The 24117-nt window shown below is 33.6% G+C and overlaps 1 pseudogene; it reads right to left on the bottom strand.

Annotated features, from left to right (window-relative positions):
• Window positions 1-641: 641 nt before the first annotated feature.
• On the bottom strand, window positions 642-17671 carry LOC149535204 (RNA-dependent RNA polymerase 1-like; annotated as a pseudogene).
• Window positions 17672-24117: the final 6446 nt, after the last annotated feature.

Below are 24117 nucleotides of genomic sequence, written 5' to 3'. Positions count from 1 at the left end.
TACCATAGTGTAACTTTGAAATTGCTGACCTTGGCATTGAATCCTTAGGGCCATTAGCTTTGGGTGGGTGGGTGAACCCTAGTCACACCCTTTTTCTAGCCATGGAGACTATCCATCATCTGCGACCACCTCGTACTAAGGAGTCTCCAAGGTGCTCTAAGTGCATTTCGAGGTCGAGCTTCTGAGGGTCATAACTTGGAGCTCGTGAGGACTATTGATGAACTGTCAAATGCTATAGGATGGTGATGCTAAGACCTAAAATAACCTATCTCATTTTCAAAGATCACATTCCATTTGAATTTGGCACAATGATCTCGCTCGATGCCAAAACTCATAGTGTTCCTTAGTTCATAGGTGCACCATAGTGCAACTTTGAAACCACTGATCTTGGCATCAAATTGTCAGTTCCATTAGCTCTGAGTGGGTGGGTGAACCCTAGTGACACCCTTTTTCCAGCCACAGAGACCATCCATCATCTATAGCCACCCCATATCGAGGAGTCCCCAAGGTTCTCTAAGAGCATTTCGAGGTTGATCTTCCGAGGGTCATAACTCAAAGCTTGTGAGGGCTATCAATGAACTATCAAATGCTACAAGACGGTGATGCTGAGGCCTAAAATAACCTATCTCATTTTTGAGAGATCACATTATGTTTGGATTTGGCACAATGATCTGGAACATTGAAGGAGGAGGCATACTCAATCGACAAATATGAGGTATTTGTTTTGCCAGACATAAAGAAATCTTCCTAATTCCATCTAAATAATAGTAGTTGATACCATATGTACAAACATAACTATCAGGAATAAGGGAAAATTCATGATCTCAAACATTTAATGTTTACCTCGAAGAGTTAGATGGTTGCCCCATTTTTGTGGCATGTATGGCTGAATCATTTGTATAGTGGAAATCTCCCATCCATTTTCTGATGGACTCGACAGTAACTTTTGAAGCAAACATCCAGACTAAATTTTCCCTCAACTGATTAGCTGAGAAGCCAAGGAATTCAAATCTTTTGTTGCCTATTGTAATGCCTTCCTTCAAAATTAACAATATTCTATCATATACTTGTGATCTTTGTGGTCTTGCATGAAAACCATATTCAGTTTTTGCAATCAAAGCAATTGAATGAAGCTTACTAAAGTCCTCCACAAAAGAGACTTTGAGGAAATCATCAACATACTTTGAAAAATGCCTTGTCACTCGACTTGAAATATTCAAGTCTGGGCCCAAAAAGTAGACCCTAGTCGAAGTAACTAGGGCTTGATGGAATTTCAATGTGTCATTATTTCTAGAAATTGTCAGAGACTTCAATTGATTTTGACTAGTTTACAACTTCTTTAGTTGATTTTGAAGCCATGTTTCTGGGTCGAAACATGTTGACTTCAATTTATGCAGTTCTATTAAGGCCAGGCATATATGCAAAGCTAATTTCTTCTCATTATTTAGCAAATAAAAAAAGTGACAATTCAGTGTTGGGCCACTGAGTATCCCATGATGAATAAGAGAGTTGATTTGAAATAGTATCTCATAAGGTAGATTAACACCCTCTAGAACATTAACAGTTGGAACCATATGTGGAAAGGGAGAAAATGAGTTGCCATTTTCTAGAATAAGTTGCTCTATCATTGCTCTATGCAAAGGCAAGCTTTCAATGATTTTAGTAAGCTTGATACCATCAGGAAGTTTCAGAAAAAATGCATTTGACTATCCAATGCTATAGAATGCCGAGAAATTTGTTGTCCTACACCAGATAATCTCAATGTCCTCTTTGAAAAATTTGTAAGGATCCTGGTCAACTATCAAACATGATCTCTGCACTGCAACCTTCTTAAAAATTCTTGGACCAAACTGCCACTGTGACAATAAAAGAAAAAATATCACATGTTAACTTTATTAGCATTCTACTCCAAGTCTGCAAGCACCATAATATTTTTAATAAAAAGACAATTGCATGTGAAATAGGAGGTGAATTTAAAACCTTACCTGAGTAGTAAAATTTGATATCCCTCAGAAATTGTATACCTTTTCTATAGTTTGTGATAACAACTACCTTTTCCTCATTTAACAAATGCTTAGTTATCAAAGGTGGGTATGATAGAAAGTCAGCATGTAAGTATGATTATAAAAGGGTTAAGCAACAAACAATAAGTAAGAAGGCTGAGGTGCTTCTTTGAGAATCTAGCATCATGTGTTAGTATATAATGCTACAAAAATTACTTATATGTCTTCTATTCCTATTATTATCTGTATAAGTCACACATCTTTTTTATGTTATTATAGTTTACATTTAAAAGACAAAATATATGTTAAAAGCATTTGGTTAGCTCAACCACTCAGAATAAGACTTTTCCAGTGCTAGGGACGTTGAGAATAAATATTGAATTCATATGATATTAATTTTTAAATGGGCTAGTGAACTGACTAATTTTGATCTTGAAAATTTTATGGTTAAATAGGTTTTGAGTTAGAGTAGTGCAAGGATGGAGATTTTTAACAAGTTTTGTCATCTATATCAGCATTTCTAGAATGCAATAAGAGCTAAATAGATCATACATTCTTATAAGTCACAAATCTATACAAACCACTACTCATATAATATGAATCAATAATAAAAATTTGAGCTGTAATATACCATTTATTAATAATAAACATGTTAAAAGCAGAATTTAAAATTGATGATTGACAAACTAAATAGCAATAAAGCATTAATTAAGGCACTGGTTCATGGATAAATCTCCAATTGTTAGAAGACATTTGCTTGCTATCAGATTCAGCAACATCCTAGGTCAACATAGCTTTGAGTCATGGAAACACAAGGCTTGACCATACCATAGCTTAAGCAATAAAAAAAAAATAATGCATTCAATGGTGAAGGTTTAAGGTGGCATGCTACAACAACTTGGAAATCTTAGTTCTGTACTAGAGCCTTCCTTCACATTTTTATCATACTCAAATTTTATAAACAAGTTTGTGGTAAAATCCAAATTAAAGAGGATATGTCTGAATGTTTTAGAAGTGACATTAGAGTCAAATAGTGGTGTGCTCTATAGTCTACATCATTTGAATTATATATTGATAGACTAGAAGAATGGCTAAATAAAATTATAGTTGAAGGTATTCAACTAGTCATGGTAAAGTAACTTTTGTATATAGCCAGCCTTATTCTTATTATGAAACCTTTTCAAGGTTTGAAAGAAGATTTGAAGGCTTTAGAGCTCTTTTTCCACAAAGTTGGGAAGTAATTGAAAACCAGCAAGATCAAATTAACAATGTTTTTCTTTAAAACAAAGAAGCAGCATGCTAGCTTTATCCTTAGGGAAAGCTTGTTGAAGAGAGTGTCAGAATAAAAGTATTTATGAGTTGGTTCCACAATAAGCTCCCTTAAGACACATGTAGAACAAAATGGATTCAAAGAGGATGGACAGCTTCTTAGCTACTTCAAAACAAGTGCAGGAAACCAAAGGTGTGGGATTGGAAAACCCTCTTTGCTTTGTTGGCTGTGCCAGTTGTCCTCTACGATTGTGAGATTAGGGGGAATAGTATGTCAAACCTTAACTAGAGACAGCTAGAAAAAATCAAAGAACATTTAATCATCAATACTCTTAAAGTCAAATCCATAATTCTCTATGAGATCCTGTTGAATGAAGCAAAGATGTTTCCAATGGAAGTGTCAGTTATAATCTATTTGCTAAGCTATTTAAAAGAATCTAAAACATGAAGAAGAAAAAAATTGCTGACCCAAAATTATTGTTCAGAGGAATTAGGACTACTGAAAGAAGAATTGGATGAAGAAAAAGAAGTGGATGAGAAAATGGGACATTAATGGGCAGGAATGTCTTAATATCAATGAAAAGACATAAAAAAAAATTGTGCAAGAAAAATTCAGGACTTCCATGTTAGAAAAACAAATAGGTTAGAAAATCACACTATATCAAAAAGTTCAACCTCATATGAGAACATAATGAAAAGGCTTATTTAAAGGTTGAGATTGAGTCAAAGGCTAGAATTTTAGTTGGTCAGTTGAGGACTGGGTCTCACCATCTTAGATGTGACACAAACATATGTTTGTTCACCAAGAGGAAAGAGAAAATTTTGCATTTCCTATAGCAAAGGAATGGTTGAAACTGAACAACATTTCATACCAGATTGTATAGCACATAAAGATATTCGTACTCAACTTGGAAACATCTTGCAATTGAACTGTCTAAAAGAGATATTAAAACTAAGGGACTTCACTATCTGAAAAAGATATTAAACTGACAGGGCCTCATTATATAATAGATTTTATAATCAAGATATAATAAAAAACCTATAATTAAAAGAAACATATTTTCGTATACGAACTGAAAACCCAATCCTTTATGGCTACTGATTATTATTTTCTAGATTTTAGTTACTAGGTAGAGAGAACACCAAATTCATTTTAACATTACTAAACTCACCTCAGCTCAAAATGGAAGCACATATCCATAAATTCAACCATCGGAAAGCATATTTTGCCAGTGAAATCTCTCTGAATCATGAGCTAAACATGGGGTTGGATCGAATGGACAATGAATACATGTTGCACCTCTTGAATGGATGTCTTCTTTTCTATATTTGTCATTCATTCATCAATTAGACCAATGTATCAATAGACAAAGTACTCAAATATATATCAAAATACATAGATCCATATACAAAATGTGGTTGATCATGCCATCAGAATGTGTATAATATCAATGTTTCTATATACAATGTGGCATATGCCATCTCAAAATGTCTCATGATGCATCCTATGACAACTATACTATCCTAGGGTGCTGGTGGATGATCAAAATGTAGCCTCTTCACTGCACTAGGTGGATCAGATGCCTCCTACATAAACAAAATTGGAAAACCCAAAGTTAGACTACTAAATTTATATGATTCTTTGTATCTAACATTGAATTACTCAAATGCATAATGATATTTTTTGTAATGAAGATTAATACTATCAAAATTTCATAATAAATACCTCTTTCATTGACCTCCTACGCCAGTCAGGAGTCCTCTCATATGCCTTCGACAATGCTTCTACCTTTTTGATTGTAGGCTATATATGTTCAAATACGTTTGTCAGATGAATCTACAATTTAAAATATAACATTATGATTCATAGAATGCTACATTTATAACATATTTAATCATGAATTCAAACTACAACTTACTATTATAGGCTCCTCCTCGGGAGAGAGTGGATGCATCATCAAATCTACATAACTCTCCCATCGGACCTCATGTGCACTAGGAGTCTCCTATGAGATACAAAATAGTAGTTGTTAATATCATGGAAAACAGTTTTGAATTTATTTTTGAAGATAAGAATAATAATAAATAAATGATACTTATACATACAATGGGGCTCTCAGTGCGAATGGAAATCCCTAATGGTCTACGACGCAGAATCTATACATGCTCATCACCAGTAGCCACACCCTATATACAATAAAGAATGTAATTAAATGGGATTACCACAAACATGTTACAAGAATGAATCAATATTTAATCAAATAGAAAACACGTAATTACCTTTCCTTTGTCAATGTGTGCTAGCTCACCCTCGTACTTTGTCCCCCTGAGACAGGTGGTACTTGCAAGATAAAAGAAAGTTTAGCAACCATATATGCTACAATATCAAATAGAAAAAAAATGCAAACACAACATAATGTACTGTAGATGTCTCAAGGCCAAATGAAATCACTGAGAGCGTGGCATCATCAATCTATCTGAGCTCCTCCTCGATCATCAACTAAACATGAATGAAGATCACACACATATAAAAGTCAATACGGCTTAAAAATTAAAATTACTCTATTATAAAAATTAACTTTAAATGCATATGTCATAACAAAAAATGTATACACATACCAACACCAAAGGAGTCCATGCCTTTGCATTCCCCTCCTCTCTCACATTAGGGTCTGTAGCCTCTACGTGTGTGTTTGGTGTATCCTCGTCTAATACAAAATGATACTCACAAAGATCACCTATGGGACCCAAAAAAATATTCTTGCACGTAATGCAAGTGTGAGGCACACAAACATGTGATGAGCTAGCTGATGATGAACTGGCACCAACATCATCAACATGAGGAGGCAGGACTGACCTAGCCTGAGATTTCATTAGGCTACTTAGCCTATGAATGGCTCTAATGGTCTGAGAGCTAGCCTCTATCATAATATCTGGATGCTGCACTTGAGGAGGAGGGGAGATATTAGTGGGGGGGACAAAAGTGCTAGCTTTCTTCTACTGGGAAGAGGGTCTATCCTGAGGAGCTCCTAGTCCTAAGCCCATGTTGGGCTTCATGCTCTAATAGTTCACTTTAAGTTTCAACACAAATTCTGCATATAATTTTCTAAGGAAATAAAATGGTATGTCTAAATTGCCATGTGGAGGGATATCAAAGACCATCCACCAATGATCCCAAAAGTTTTCACGTATGGCATCATTTGTGCAGCATTTAATGGATAGTTTGAATTTTTTTGGATCAACTGGTAAACCCATTTTTGGGTTCGCAAAAAGGCTAGCCAAATCGTCTTTGGTTATGTTGAAGGCCACAACCTCATCATAGTCCAAACCATCATCAAACATCTTGTGCATTTCATCACGCCAATGAAGAGCGACATTTTGTTGGTTCCTAACGATTTCAATGTTATCCATTATGGTGTTTAACATGGATAACATAGGAGCCAATGCGGGTACATTATTATATGTTCTATGCAAACCTCTCAACTCAGTGATATTTTCATTTATCAAATCCTTGATTCGAGGAGGGTTTTGAGGGGGTAGAGGATCATTTGGTGGATGGTTTTGTGGGGGATTATGAGGAATATTATTCCCTACCTCAGTGTCATCATTCTGATCAGCCATTCCTATTAAATTGCAAAACATAATATATATTTTAAAAAAATTTAATTTTAACCATTTTTTCAAAAAAAACCCTATATTCAACTAAAACAAACAAAATCATGCTAAAATCTATTGAATTTAGGTTAAAAATGAGTTGGGGGAAAAAGAAAACATGCCTTTATATCTGATATCCAATATTCAATTGTATATCCAATCGCCCTGGCAAAAAACTGGCCCCAAATAATGTAATAATGGGCTCGCGGGTCTGTGTTTTTTTATTTTATGTTGTGCATAGGTATCAGATATCTGATATATTATATATTAATTATAACATATAATATCTTATGTTTTTATTATTATATGATATTTTATATATAATATATTATATTTTATATTTTATTATATTATTATAATATAATATTATTATAGTTTATAATATATTATAATTTTTTATTATATATTATATTATAATATATTACTGTATTATTATTATATATTATATTATTATAATTTATAATATATTATACTTTTTTATTATATACTATATTATAATATATTATTTTTTTATTATTATATTATATTTTATGTATATTATATTATATTATATAATATTAAATAATATATTATACTATTATAATATAATATTTTTATATTATTATAATATAATAATAATATTAATATATTATATTATAATAATTATAATTAGGTATTGTTATAGTATGCTGATTATCGAATATTCAATAATATGGGATATCCGATATCGAATCAGATATCCGATGTCGAATTAGATATTCGATAAGGCTTGGCCTTACCTTCCAGGTTTGGTACCTAGATAGGTGGAAAAAAGTTAGAGTGGATTTTGAACCACTTTTGGATTTCTTCAAACTCTATTCTTTTCACATCGCCACTTTTTGGCACACCATGATCCTGCACATACCCAAATGTGTTTGTTCACAAGGAGGCCTTTGTTGGTTCTAACCAATTTTGGATAAGATGTTCAATTTGCTTCTTGTTTCAAAACTAAGCATGAAAGAGATATGTTTTTGGTATTTTCTATTTTTTTAAATGAATGCAATCTAAGAATGTAGCTATATGAATTCCTAATTTTTCAAAGAAAGATCATTGATTAGAAAGATTGTTATAAGGGAGATTGTTGTGTTTCAAATATTGTTTTGTCACAAATGTCAAACCTACTATTTGCTAGTAAGACAATTGCTTATATGTTTCAAGTACTATCACTTAGTTGATTGATGAGTATGATTTGATCAACAAGATGTAAGAAAATTACCTATAGTAAAGGTTGCGTTATGATTATGTAATGAAGTACAAGGATCAGTTAAGACAGTGATAAAATGATGTATTGATGATCTATATAAGGTTACAAAATGGCTGGTTACACTTAAAAAGTTTAGAAGAATAAGTTAAACAAAGTTCATTATTCAAGCTTGACCAAATGGATAGTAGGTGCCCAGTAAAGTTAGTTCAAGCCAAAAAAAAAGTTAGTTGGAGGTGAGTGAAAGAAAATTCTAGTGGATGTCGTGCAAGACAATAGATGTTGAGTAAATTTTAGTTGATGCTGAGCACCCATAAAATCCAGTTGATGCCGAGTGATTTTATAGTTGATGCTGAGTGATGTAGTATGTGTCGATTATTAGAAGATTGATAATGTCAAGCTATTGCATTATAAAAAAGATCAAAGATTTCACAAATAAAAGCCAACAAGTTTATTTTCTTGGAACTTGTGAACCAGGAGGAAGACATGATTGATGAGCTAGAGGAATATAATATTATGTAAACTATTTTGGAGGCAAATTCAAATGAATTCTAAGAGAAGACAAGATATGGGGTAGATACATTATATCCTACATAATCCATCCAAAAACCCTAATTTAGAAGATGGATAATGAGCAAGAAAATGTTCTAATTTCTTGTATATAGGAATGTCTGGTCATGAAGCAAAGAGAATTAGAGATTTTGCTGCAAGAACCTAAGAAGGAAAAGGAGAAAGGGGTTTTGCTTCATCAAGTGACCCAAGAGAAGTGTTTACAATGGCTTACTTATCAAGAAGGCTTAAGAAGATGAATGCTTGAAGGGTGAACAAGAAATTAGAGCTGCAAAAAATGGAAGCCAAGCAAAATTGAGGACTGAATAGAGATCTGTAATCTGCAAGTGAAGTTGTAAGTTGTATTAGATCAAAGTTCTACTGTTACTTTCTAACAATTGTATTAGTCTAGGGTAAATACTTTGGAATAAGGTTGACTTAATACTCATTGGAAATTCTATAACAAGGTGGCATTCCATGTGAGTAGCCTAAAGTTCTCTAACAAGGCTCACTTTTAACAGGGTGATTGAAATCCTTTAACCAAGTCACATTTAACAGTGTGCATTATAACCTTTAACAAGGTTGGCCTTTCATAGGGCATCACTTTAGAAGAGTGAAAAAGGAGTAGCATGTTACTGGTGGTTTTTCCCAAATTGGGTTTCCATGTTAAATCATTGTATCAAATGTGCTGATGAGTGTGTTGTGTTTCATGCTTTATAGTTTTGCAAGTTGATTTGATAGTAACATATAAGCTCTAGTTGTACATAATGAATACATGCATGGGTATGAATATTTTATGGGTTCATTGAATTGTGAGAAATTTTTTTTTGGTCCATCTGGACCTTGAATAACTAAAACACCCCCCCTTTCAGTTATTCTAAAATAATTATAACAATTGTTATCATAGTCATTTGCTTAAGAGGACTAGTTTTAATCTACTAGAAGCATAAAGGTCAAGATGTCAAAAATAGAAGTACCCAAGCTCAACAGAGATAAATTTCCTGCATGGAAAAATTTGATGAAGCTACACCTTGGAGGACTTGGAGATCATGTACAATCTTCCATTTCAATAGAAAATGTTGATCTAGTAGGAGCCCTAACTGCTAAAGATCTAAAGAAAAAGAAATAACACAATCAAGCGATGTTGGAGATTGCCTTTGCCCTAAGCTATGCTAAATTTGATGATATCAAAGGATGTGATAGTGCAAATAAGATGTGGGATGCCCTAGTCACCATCTATGGAGGAGACAAAAATGTTCAAAGAGCCAAGTCAGAGAGTCTCAAAGGTAAGTTTGATGACATAAGAATGGAAGAAGATGAGAATATTGCTCAATATGTTAATAAGATAAAAGAAGTTGTTAGTGCAATAAAAGGTGCTACTTGTAAAATAGATGATGATACTATGCTAAGTAAAGTCTTGAGGACATTACTACCTATTTATGCAATTAGATTTTCTAAAATCCAAGAGTTAAGATGTATACCAGGAAATGATCTATCCCTTGAAGGTTTGGTAGGTAGACTCAATGCTTTCGAGCTATCTAATTTTGACAACTACAAACTAGAGAGTATTGAATCAACTTTGAAAACTAAATTGTTATTGAAGGATTCTAAGAAGGTGAAGAAGAAGAAGAACAAGAAGAAGAAGAAGAAGAAAAGAAAGATAAAATATGCATCCAGTGATAGCAACATAAATGAGGAAGAAATTGAACAATTGAAAGCACTACTAGCAAGAATATTTCATAGAGGAAAAGAAAAGTTCAAAGGTAAGTTACCCATCATTTGTTTCAATTGCAATGAAGTTGGTCATATTGCTACAAGATGTACATAGAAGAAGAACTACAGAGAAGGAAACAAGGACAAAAATAGAAGAGAAGATGATGACAGAGACCATAGAGACAAAGGAAAGAAGTCATGCTACATTGCTGATGAACATGACTCTGATGAACATGATGATGAAATGATATATGTTGCAATGAAGGACAAATCTGGTGAGGATCAGGCAACTACACTTATGACTTGTGTGAACAAGAATGATAAATGGATAATTGACAGTGGATGCTCACATCACATGAATGGAGACAAAAGTAAGTTTGTTACCTTAACTTGTTATGATGGAAATAGTGTAAGGTTTGGTAATGATGCACCATGTTTGATAAAAGGAAAAAAGTCTATCGAACTCACAAACAAGATTTCATGTGACAATGCTTACTATGTTGAAGGATTAAATTATAACTTGTTAAGTGTATCACAATTGAATAATTTGGGATGCAAAGTTGAATTTGAAAATAAAATTGCCAAGATATATGATACAAATGGGAACTCGATTGGAAAAGTTGATCAAACTAGAAGTAATCTATTCTATCTAGATATAGATGATGCTAGTTGTCTTATTGCAAAATTTGATGATGTATGGCTTTGGCACAAGAGATTATGCCATATTAATTTTTATAACTTGGTTAGTGTTAGTAACATGAAAAGAGTTAGAGGTTTGCCTAAGTTGAAGAAATCTGATAACATAGAATGCAAACAATGTCAACTAGGCAAAATGACAAAGTCAAGCTTTAAGAGTAAAGCTTATACCTCTAAAAAAAAACTAGAGATTGTTCATACTGACTTGTGTGGACCTATTGAAGTGAAAAGCTACCGAAAAGATAAGTACATAATGTTATTCGTTGATGATTACTCTAGGATGGTGACAATCACGTTTCTAAAGCTAAAATCTGATGTTTTTCAAATGTTTAAGTGGTACTTGGCAAGAGTTGAAAAAGAAACAAGTAAAAGTCTAAAATGCTTGAGATTGGACAAAGGAGGGGAATTCACTTCAAATGAGCTTGAGATGTTCTATAATGATAGAGGAATCAAAAGATAAAGATCTCCACCTACAACCCCTCCATAAAATAGAATTGTTGAAAGAAGAAATAGATCTATAATGGACTATGCTAGAACACTCATGATGGAGAGAATTTTTTCTTTGAAATACTGGAAAGAAGCTATAAGTACTACTGTACATATACCTTGAACCATGTGTAAGTCAAGAAAGGTACTCATTTAACACCTTTTGAGCTTTGGTATGGATGTCCATCTAATGTGAAATACTTTAAAATATTTGGAAGCAAATGTTATATTCTTAAACATGTTAGGAGTGGAAAGTTTGATGTAAAAAGTGAAGAAGGTATATTCCTTGGTTACTCCACAAGAAGTAAAGCTTACAAGTGTTTAAATACTAACACTAACAAAATTTTGGAAAGTACAAATGTAAATTTTGATGAATTTGTAGAAGTGCATGAGGCTAAACCTACAAAAGAACTAGAAGAGTACAAATCATTTGTATACTTCTATGAAGGAATGGCTTTTGAAGAAGATGCTACAAATCAAGTTGCAAACCAACAAGTCTCAGTAATTTTTGAGTCACAACCTGTGAATGTCGAATTGTATTTAGGAACCAAGTTGTAGAATGAAGAAAATGCACATTCTAATTCTGAGATACATGAAAGAGATGTTGAAATACTTGATAGAGTTGTACATAGTGACACTAAAGCTAAGAGACAAAATGTAGTTACAAGAAGTAAACTAAGATTATCCAAATATGTCAAAAAAAATCATCCTACAGATCAAATCATTAGAGACAAAGATGCAAGGAAAATGACAAGAAATATATTGAGAAGTGAATCATATTTGTTAAGAATGAAGGAACTTAAGATAGTAAAAGATTCATTGGAAGATGATGACTGGTACAAGGCCATGGAAGAAGAAATTTAGTAGATAGAGAAGAACAAAACATGGAATCTAGTTCCTAGACTAGAAGACAAGAATGTGATTGACACCAAATAAGTATTCAAAAACAAGCTAGATGAGAATGGTGAAGTGACAAGGAATAAAGAAAGGTTAGTTTGCAAAGGATATACATAGGAAGAAGGAATTGACTATGGTGAGACATTTTCTCCTATTGCAAGAATGGAAGGAGTGAGAATTCTACTTGATTATGCTTGGATGTTAAATCTGCATTTCTGAATGGCATACTAGAAGAGGAAGTCTACATAGAATAGTTAGAAGGATTTGTTGATAAAAACAATAAGAACACGGTATGTAGAGTGCAAAAAGACTTATATGGATTGAAACAAGCACTAAGAGCATGGTATGAGAGACTTCATACTTATCTTGTGAAGATTGGATTTGAAAGGACTGATGATAACAATAATTTGTACATGAAGGTAGATAAGGACAAAGGTATACTATTATCTAAAATATTTTTTGATGATATCATATTTGGAGGACAAGATGCTTTGTGTAAAGACTTTCCAAATCAGATGAAGCAAGAATTTGAAATGTCTATGTTTGGAGAGATCAAATTCTTTATGGGATTACAAGTATATCAGATGAAGTATGGTATATATATCACTTAGTTAAAATATGTCAAAGAGATATTGAAGACATTTGGATTAGAGGATTCCAAACCAATAAGTACTCCTATGGTGATAGGACTCAAGCTACCAAAGAATAATGATTCAGTTGAGGTAAATCAAACATTATATAGATCCATGATTGGAAAATTACAATATGCAGTACATAGTAGACCTGATATTACATTGGCTATGGGGATAGTTGTAAGATTCTTCACTAACCCTAGAGAGAATCACAAACATATTACAATATGCAATACATAGTAGACCTGATATTACATTGGCTATGGGGATAGTTGTAAGATTCTTCACTAACCCCAGAGAGAATCACTTGATGGCTATGAAGAGAATAATGAGCTACTTGAAAGGAACATAAGATTTTGGTTTATACTATAATAAGAATGAAAATTTTGAACTGAGAGCCTACACTAATGTTGATTGGGCTAGAAAAATTGATGACAGAAAGAGCACCAGTGGAGGAGCATTCTTCTTTGGTAAAAGACTAGTTACATGGACTAGCAAGAAGTAGAGTTGTACTTCCCAATCTACTTCTAAAGAAAAATATGTTGCTACTACTATTAACTACACAAACATTGTATGGATCAAATAATTACTTAAGGAAATGAAGGAAGAAATCACAGAACTAGTGACATTGTATTGTGATAATACAAGCGCTATCAATATAATCAAAGAATCCAGTGATGCACACAAAGAAAAAACACATTACAATCAAGTATCACTATGTAAGGGAATTGGTTCAAGATAAAGAGGTGAAGATGGAATAAGTTAACACAAAGGAGAAAATTGCTGATATCTTCACAAAGGCATTACCCAAGGATGCTTATGATTATCTAAGAGGTAAACTAGGGCTGATACGGCTATCAAAGGCCATGTAAGAGATAGAGGGAGTGCCCTGCATCAAACAAGCTAATATTCATATAATACAAATTGATGCAGTGGATCTTACTTTAGGAACTACCTAAAGTAATCATAGAACTGGAACTTTGAATAAGTGACAAGCAAGGTTACAAAAGGAGAAATTAAAGAACTTTGAAAAGCCTATATCTACATGTATTAAAGATGCCAAGTGTTTGGTATATGTCTTTGGAATTGTTGTCAAAGAGGGAGAAACTACATTAAACTGATCAAGTGCAAGAGAAATAGTGGAGAAAGTACATCATCAAAAGATCAAGAAAGAAAGAGGGAGAAATAGTAGAAACTAATCAGAGAGAAAGAAAATAATTAGAGAAAGAGAAAAAGACAATGATCAGAGAATTAAAAGGGTCATTATCAAATGGAGATATTGTCTTGATCAATTCAACATGAAAGAGAGGCATAAGAGGGAGTTATATTTTGTAACCTAATCAGAAGATGGAAGTTGGTGATAGAGAGAGAAGTTTCAATACAAGTTTTCTTTTTGGTATTGTCTTACTATTTTAACCTAGTTAAAAAAGATGTTCATCATTTTATTGACTTGGTTGATTAGTTTGGTTTTCCATCAATGCCAAAGAGGGAGAATGTTGAAATTTGATTGGAAAGATCATTGGTTAGAAAGATTGTTATGTGTTTCAATCATTGTTTTGTCACTGATGTCAAACCTACTATTTTCTAGTAAGACAATTGCTTATATGTTTCAAGTACTATCACTTAGTTGATTGATGATGAGGATTTAATCAAAAAGATGTAACAAAAGTACCTATAGGAAGGGTCAAGTTATGATTATGCAATGAAGTACAAGGATTAGTTAAGACAATGATATAACATGACGTATTGATGATCTACTTAAGGTTACGAAATGGTTGGCTACACTTAGAAAGTCTTGAAGAATAAGTTAAACAAAGTTCATTTGTAAAGCTTGATCAAGTGAATAGTAAGTGCTAAGAAAAGTTAGTTCAAGTTGAGCAAAAAGTCAGTTGGAGTTGAGTGGAAGAAAATTTTAGTGGATCCCGAGCAAGATAGTAGATGCTGAGTAAATTTCAATTGATCCCGAGCACAAGTAAAATCTAGTTGATGCTGAGTGATTTTACAGTTGATGCCAAGTGACATAGAATGTGTTGAATATCATAAGATTGATAATGTTGAGATGTTTCATTATAAAAAAGGTTAAAGATTCACCAAATAAAAGCTGACAAGTTTGTTTTCTTGGAACTTGTGAACCAAGAGGAAGATAAGATTGATGAGCTGGAGGCATAGAATCTTATGTAAAGCATTTTGCAGGTGAATTCAAATGGATTCTAAGAGAAGTTTCTAGAGAAGACAAGATATGGGATTTTATCCTACCTAATCCATCTGAAAACCTTAATTTAGACGATGGATAATGAGCAAGAAAATGTTCTAATTTTCTATATATAGGAATGTCTAGTCATGAAGCAAAGAGAGTTAAAGAGTTTGGTGCGAGAACTTAAGAAGGAAAAGGAGAAAGGGATTTTGCTTCATCAATTGACCCAAGAGAGGTGTTTGCAATGGCGTACTAAGTAAGAAGGCTTAAGAAGATGAATGCTTGAAGGGTGAACAAGTTGTTAGAGCTACAAAAAGTGGAAGCCAAGTAGAATTGAGGACTAAATAGAGATTTATAATCTGCAAGTGAAGTTGTAAGTTGTATCGGATCAAAGCTCTACTATTACTTTTTAACAATTACATCAGTCTAGGGTAAATCCTTTGGAGTAAGGTTGACTTAATAGTCATTGGAAAATCCTTTAATAGGGTGGCATTCCAAGTGAATGGCCTAAAGTCCTCTAACAAGGCTCACTTTTAGTAGGGTGATTGAAATCCCTTAACTAGGTCGCATTTAATAGTGTGCATTGTAATCTTTAATAGGGTTGGCCTTTCACATTGCATCACTTCAAAAGAGTGAAAAAGAAGTAGCATGTTATTGGTGGTTTTTCCCAAATTGGGTTTTCATGTTAAATCATTATGTCAAATGTGTTGATGATTTTGCCGTGTTTCATGCTTTATATTTCTGCAAGTTGATTTGATAGTAACATATAAGTTTTAGTTCTACATAATAAATGCATGCATGGGTATGAATATTTTATGGGTTTGTTGAATTGTGAGAAAAGTTTTATTGGTACATCTGAACCTTGAGTAACTAATTCAACCCCCTCTTAGTTATTCTAAAAGAATTCCAACACTAATTTAACCAAGTGTTAGTAAAACAAATAATGAAGATAAGGTAATGAGAGATGAAAGAAAATAGCATGAAAGGGAAATTCCTAACAGAAATAAATCATGGTAAGAACACATATGCAAATTAAATCATTGAAAAGATTCGGTAAGAAACTGATGAAAATAGGAGCAACACTTCCTGAAATCCATCGATGCAATTGTTGATGGGAATTTAGTAAAAATTGAAAGATATTTCACTTCTCATCAAATCACAAGGCCATAGAAAGTGTGCTCATTTGAGACAAGAAGCTATGTAGGAAAAAAAGGGTGATCTCTTCTCCAACTTGGTATCTTAGTGGAATTCATCAATATGCGACAAACACCATAACTAAAGGATTGTACAATCAAATTAACACAAAAAAACTATTGGACCCACTATTATCACGAACAAGAATCAACAAAAATAACACACTTCGACAAGAATAACTACACTAAGAATGAGAGAACCAATATCATATATTATTGCATCAAAATAATGGCTTGGAATGCATGTTACATTCCAAAATTTATAAGAAATCTTCTCCTCAATTTGTGTTGAAAGTAAGAGATCTCTTCATGTAAACATATGCTTCTAAGCTAATGAAAACAATCTAATTATGTACAAACTAACTCTCTAAATGGTGCTATGTAGGACTACACCTTGTTTATATCAAGTAATGGGTGCATGAGCCTTTACATGTCTTAAAACAAACAAAGAAGCAGTAGAAAAGAAGAAGGAACCTGTAAGAGGATCTAAGAGTCCTTGGAAGCTCTGAAAATGGAAGCTCAACCTTCTCTAACTATTTGTAGTAGTTGAACTACCCTTAGAATGCTTTTCTAGTGCATGGAAAACTCTAAATTTGGAAATGATAGTTAATTGTCAGTGCACCTTTGGAATAATGCACCTTGTGCAGGCTTAAAAAATCTAAATTTTTTCCAAGTGTCAGAACTGAATTTATAACTTCTAGATTTTCTTCCCCTTTATACCAGAGCTATGTCTGGATGTTTGCTCTTGAATTTGTCTTTAACTATCTAGGAAACTTCTAGAAAATATAGAATGCTTTATATTTGTCTTTAACTATCTACTGGTAGTTACTAATTTCCATATAAATATCTACGAAATCATTTAGTTTAGTGTCTAACTCCAATAGTACCTCTTTTGTCTTAAATGGTTGTCTAATATCTTCTTTTCACAAAGCATTTTCAAAAGTTTGTCAAAAATTTTGAACCATTGATTATACTAGAATTAATATAGTTCTTGACTCATGTTCAAAAATATCAAGGCAGGCATTGCTATAATATTTCTTAGCTTCCAAAATTTTCTCTTGTGTTTGATCTTTCAACTCTTAAATATCTTCATGGAATCCTTCCATTACCTTGTTTTTGATAGCTATCTTCTCAATCCAATCTTCCAATTCATCAATCTCATCCATTATATACACCTGTATGAGTGTATGATACCTTTGACCCTTTATTGTCTAAAGTGCTTGAAGGTCTTTTGGCTAGTATAGTGATAGTATAAGATCTAGTCTATCTAGAAGCATTCATAAAAGCACCCATAGTTGACCTACCTCATCCATTAGTCCAAAATCCTAGTCCACTATGGATACCAATTTATCCACATTAGGTAGAACATGGTGTAATAGGTTCAAATTAGCTTGTATAATTTTTACACCTTTATCCTCAAAATTGTCATGTCATTTTTGACATGCATCCAAAAATGAATCTAACTGTACACTTTGCTCATTCTACTCTCCAATGTCGCACCAAGAGTGATCTCTGGATTATCTAGGTCAAAGGGGCCCACAAATTCATGAAAATAGCCTCTCAAGAGATCATTTTTCTTCCTTAGTTTCACCAACTCTGACTCATATCTATCCACCTACTTAAAGGCTGCCTTCATTCCTGTAGTTATCAAAACTTTAGCATGTCTACCTTGGGCTTTCCTAAGAGGAACTCCTTGATTTGGTAATCACTTGAAGTCAAATCCTTGATGTCAACATGTGGAGGAGGGATGGAAACATGTGCAAACAAGTCTTGATCTTGGTTTTTCATTATGAAGGCCAATGTTCATGCCTCACTCATAGGTGGCTCAGGCTTCTTGATGACTTCCACTAGCTCATCCATACTCTCCTCTTTGTTCAAGTTCATCTACCTCTTTTTTCTCACCATAACCTCCATCTTCAGCTAGGTCGATGTAGTTCCCATACAAGACATGTATTTAGATGAAGACGGAGTTTGACTTGCAAGCACTTTTCCCTTATCACTCCTTTCCAAAGTCTTCTCCTTCTAAGAAAGATCTACATTGGGAGTTTTTATATCTATTGTAGCCATAGTTCTTGCCTCTATATTTTGAGAAGTTTTCTAAGGTTCTTCATGAATTTTCCCCTCCTCTAATACTTCATCAATTGGCCTTTGTTCTAGCTCTTCTCTATGTACTTCTTGTTCTTCTTTAGTGACAAGAGGAAGAGGAGTGGTTGAACCTTTCTTTAAGAATGAAAAATATTGGAATGGTGTGAGTGATGTACCTAGAAACCCTTATGATTGAGTTGGCATTTGGTTCCAATCCTCTCCCAAAGGTTGATTCATAGGTGTATCTCGTATCTTATCACCCACCATTTTAGTCCCCACAGGCATAAAATCAAAATAAGATATGTTGAATACATTTGTTTCTTGCCCTTGCTGCTCATCAATTCACTACTGATGCTCATCTTTAGAAATAATAACCTGAATAGTTCCTTATGAATGGATGGTAGTTTTATGGTCAAGCTCCTTCTTCCTTCTTCTATTGTTTCCCTAGCTAAATGAGTCCTTTGACTCTTACCACATTATCTTCTTCATGGTTTTAGACACTAAAGGGATAGGAATAACCTTCTTTTATATCTTTTACCTTCTTGTCCTTCTCACAATAGGTCCAACCCTAGCCTTCTTCGGAGCTAAATGAGAAGCTTCTTCCTCTTGAGCTAGTGGTGTCACCTCTTATGCTTCCTATTCTAGTTCCTTCTCCTCTTCCTATTAATGTTTAGGCTAGGGCACTTATGCAGTATCTTGAGCTTCAAAAGCTTCTTCTTGAGACTCTTCATTCTTAGGTTCTTGAGCCGCTTCTTCTTGAGGTGCTTTAGATTTAGGCTTAGCTTTTTTTGGAAAATCTCTTTTCCTCTTATTTTTTCCCTTATCTACTCTAAAGTACCCAAAATCCCTATCATGTTGATATACCATTTTTGACCTAACTAGAGATTGGGTAGGGAATGTTAACACTATAACTTTTGCACCCTTACTCTTTACTGGCTATGTTGTGGCTTAAAAGGTGACTATCTATAGAGCTAGATAGAGGTTAATAGGCTTCTTGATCTAGTCTATTGTCAACTAAATTATGTGCCTAGCCTTGTGGTTTATATTTGCATTTTCATCCCTATTGATCTCTGCATTCATAATAGGACTATCATATATCTTGTGTCTGTTATACAAGGGATCCAAGACATCTTGAGTGTCTTTTTGAAAAGCTTTGAGTGGGACCTTTATCTTTAAGGAAATCCTAGCCAAATATAGAGTCATCCTACAATAATCCCTTATTCAGATATCATAGTCATATACTAGGTTCATCCAATGATCTTTGATGGAATCTTTTTGCACAAACTACTTCCTTGACAAATGCTGAACTCTACCAATATTGTCAAAGTAGGGATAAGGGGAGTTCTAATCTTCCATGGGATATTGATCCCACTATGAGTCAAAATTCATGATACCCTACTTTTGCTTTACTTGAAATGCACCTATAGTAATAGGCCACACCCATGTCTTCTTATGTTGTTTTCTCACTCTATCATATGCAGATGAGAGTTTTCTTGCAATCTCCAACAAAAGAAGCCTATTCGATTGATATCTTGGGAGTTTCTTTGGATTCACCATTGTACTAGCCACCCTTAGGTAAGTGAATGTTTTAAACTAGATGTAGCAAACTCCAATCTTTGTGATCCTTGCTGCTACCTCTACTAACATCATCTTAGCATAACCATCCTCTATAATTCAGATGATTGCAAATCTAAAAGCATCATTCACTATTCAAAACTCCTTTCTTTTATTTGAGATCTTATTCTTTACTAACTAATGGTATGCCACATAGGGCCAAGCATTGCAATCTCTCATGCTTCCCTTCTTGTACATTCTTGGATAGTCTGTTGTCCTTGCCACAAATAAGTACACTAAATATGATGCCATGTAAAAATTAGGGTTGGCTTTAATAGCTACTAGTTGTTCTTCTAAGTTTTCACTTAGTATTGTACCCCAATCAATTGGCATTTTGGTTGTTCTAATGGTCTCTATGAAATGGACCATCCAAATATGAAGTTGTCTTACTACCAGTAGGCCCATGATTCTTCTAAAAATTACAATCCCATAACTGATATCATCCTTCATATATCCTCTAGTCATATCTACCTTTTTGACTCTTCATCCCAATGGTGTTCTATCAATAAAAAATGATGATTGTATGATTTCTGTGGCCTTCTTATCATTCTCCCTATACCATATTTTTGCTTGATGATAAGTTATCTTCACATATTGGTTAGCTCTAGGGAGATGGAAAAATTTCTCAATATTTCTCGGTCTTAGGTCCAGAACTATCTCTCTTGTGACACTTTAAACCACTCTTTCCTCTGATACATAGTTTTTTGCCAATGTGATGATAAGCTCCAAGGATTGTATTGATGTAGGATGAGATGCCGCATTGACCAACCCTAATATGATAAGTGTTGACACTATCAAGGACTTGTCTTTAGGTTTATTGTAGAGTAAAAGAAATGCATTCTAGTCTATATTTCCTAATTGAATATCTTTGATCTCTGAATGCCCATCTTGAAAGCATAATTTCTTTGGTGCACCTTGAAACTTGAAAATAATAGATTTTGGAGAAATATTTTTTGCAAGCGAGGATGATGAGGAAGCCATTTTATCTACACAAAAAGGAAAATCATTAGTCTAGAGAGGTAAAAATATTGAAATTACAATAGGAAAGTTAAAATTCTTGTGGGGGGGGGGGGGGGGGGGGGTGTGTGAATAAGTAGTTTAAAATTGGACAATTAAAACTTCCACCATACATTCATCACATGCATTCAATATGTAAACTAAAATAACATGTACCTCTAAATCATATAATCATGTAAGAATTCACACACATAACACCAAATATGATTACCCAGAAACCCTCCAATTGGGAAGGTAAAACTGGGTTGGGGATGACACCAAAAAATATTCACTACTACAATAATAAAATGTATCCAATGAAGGTTACAATGTTTTAACCCTAAAACATGATCTACCTTGTGAAAGGTTTGCCCTATTAAAGGCTTACAAAGACTATTAGGTCTCACCTTGTTAGAGGATTTCAACACCCTATTAGAAGTGTGCCTTGTTAGAGGAATTCAACTTACAACTAAGTAAGAACCCTATTAAAGTATTTCATATAGCTTATTAGGACTACTCTGTTAAGATATTTAACTGAAATCACCTATTAAAATGTCTTAGCATAGATCCTACACTTGGCACTTGCTTTCTTGATAACAAATCACCTCTAAACAATGTCTTCTTGATCCTTATTGATCATATCTCTCAATGTTGTATCTTTTACTCTATCCTCTTTTATTCTCTAATTGGTTCTACAATTAACTCTTTCTTCATAACTTCTAAGTCACCTTGAATGGTCTATTTTCTCATGCAAACTATCATTTTTGCACCATCAATTCCTTACACACTCGATAGATAGTTTAAGGCTTTCATCCTACTTAAGAAGACTTAGGTGGCTTAGAGTTAGGTATGAATCTATGGTTGAGATTCATTCATTTTTTTTCTTAATCCTTCCCATTTTTTGATTGGCTACATGTAATTGCATAGGGAATCCAAACACAGATTTGCCCTTGTTTTCAAAATATCAAAATATAATCTTAAGTTAGATAAAAAATGGTTTACATAGTTGTTTGTTCCATTACAAAAAAATATGTCAAAGCTATGTCACTTGATATATGAAGTCTCTAATGCTCAACATGCGCTAATCTTTAGTCTCTGACTCAACGCCTGCATTGCTTGGCATCCAATATTTACTCGGCTCCTGAATCACTTGACATGGTCTATCTACTTGGCACTTGAGTGAATTGACACATGAGTGACTTGATACTCATTGCAACTTGGCATGGTCTATTATTTAAATGTTGTGCTTAGCATGTATTACTAGTTCGGAATGAACTAAGTAAATGGCTTAAGCGTGTTGACACTCACTTGTCAAAACCAATCTGAGATCAACAATCTCCCCCTTTGACATTAGTGTCAAAAACACTTGAATATACATTATCATTCTTAATATCTCAAGCATAACATGTCCATAACTTGGCTTATATAAAAAATTTCAAAAAAAATCAATAACTTGTATACCTCAAAATTTGATAACTCCCCTTGAGTTAATATGTATGTTTTGTATCCAAAATTTATGCTCATTTCTGAGTAAATGTGTCTCTATTGATACACTATGACTTCAATGCACTATGTTATTGATACTCTTTCATCTAATATTCTCTTTCTTAGCTAATATTTCTCCCTTTTTTCTCTTTCTCCCCCAAAAATGTATATCTCCCCCATATTTTGTGTTTCTCCCCCTTTCTTTTATTCTCCCTTGTTTTGACACTTATGTCAAATGGGCTATACACTTAGTTTGTGTTTGTCTAAAAAATATTTATGTACATCCATTATGATCTTGAGGGTTGCATCCCAATTATCACATGAAACATCCAATGACTTAATTTTGATTGCAAGCTCAGAAACAAGGTGTACTAGACCATATAATGTAGAAAGATTGGGGTCTTTCTTCAATAGAGTTTTAGCATAGCCTAGCTCCTTGTGCATTATCTCCATATGTGGGGTGAGGGTAGCTTGTATGTTTGTCAGTTTGGCTCTAATGTTAGCCTCATCTACTATTAAGATAGCTAACTAACTTTGTGTCTGAAGTAATGTCCTAAAATTCTTCTCACTCCATGTTGGATTTGTAGGTAGTCTTGCAGCTAATGCAGATATTTGGCTTTCCAGGCTTAGAATATGATTTTTGGTCTCTTGGGTGAAGAATGTAGGATTGCATAGTTTTTTGTACAGTGTTAATATATTCTCAAGTACCTTCTTCAATTCCTCAACCTTGGTTGTCAATACAACTTGTTGTAGTGCTATCTCACTAGATATTTTCTCATTTACCTTTCTTTGAAAATTCTTTTATGACCATTCCAATAGTTTTCCATTTGCATCAAGGTCTTTATTATTGGCCTTCCCCACTATATCCATTAGTTTTTCTATTAGTGGCTTGGTCTCTTCAAGAGTTTGAAAACTAAATGTATCTAGAAAGATATCCTTGATGTCTTGAAATGCTTGCTTCTGCCTATGTTTTCTCAACATTTCTTGATGCTTTTTCCTTTCTAAGGCTTTTTTTAAAATGCCTATTTGTTCCAATGTCATAGTATCATAATCATACCTTGGAATAAAAATTTCTTTATCAAAGCTTATGTCTCCATAGTGTATTACCTTTTCAACCTTTGATGAGCTTGGGCTTGGCACTAAGATCTGCAATGGAGTAGCATCTATGCTCAGCTTCTGAAGAGTTTATGTAGAAGGAGTGCTAGTTTTGGCAAGGCTACTAGTGATTGGATGGCCATTTGTTCCTTCACTTTTGGTTCCATCTCTTTAGGCTTTCCCTATTGTATTACTATTACATGGCTTGCACCGTGTTCTTGTGTTGAAGGTACAGATGAATCTATCTATCCCGTTTCCTTCTATTGTCCTCCAGTGGTGTCTTTCTCTTCTACTATTTTCTTCTCAATTGTATCAACCTTGGTAGATGTATCTACTA

This window comes from Cupressus sempervirens, chromosome 10, assembly GCF_028749045.1.
Source record: "Cupressus sempervirens isolate cs-2001-9-10 chromosome 10, ASM2874904v1, whole genome shotgun sequence".
Taxonomy (NCBI): domain Eukaryota; kingdom Viridiplantae; phylum Streptophyta; class Pinopsida; order Cupressales; family Cupressaceae; genus Cupressus; species Cupressus sempervirens.
Note: the sequence above shows the minus strand (reverse complement) of the source record. Positions and strands in the feature narration are given on the sequence as shown.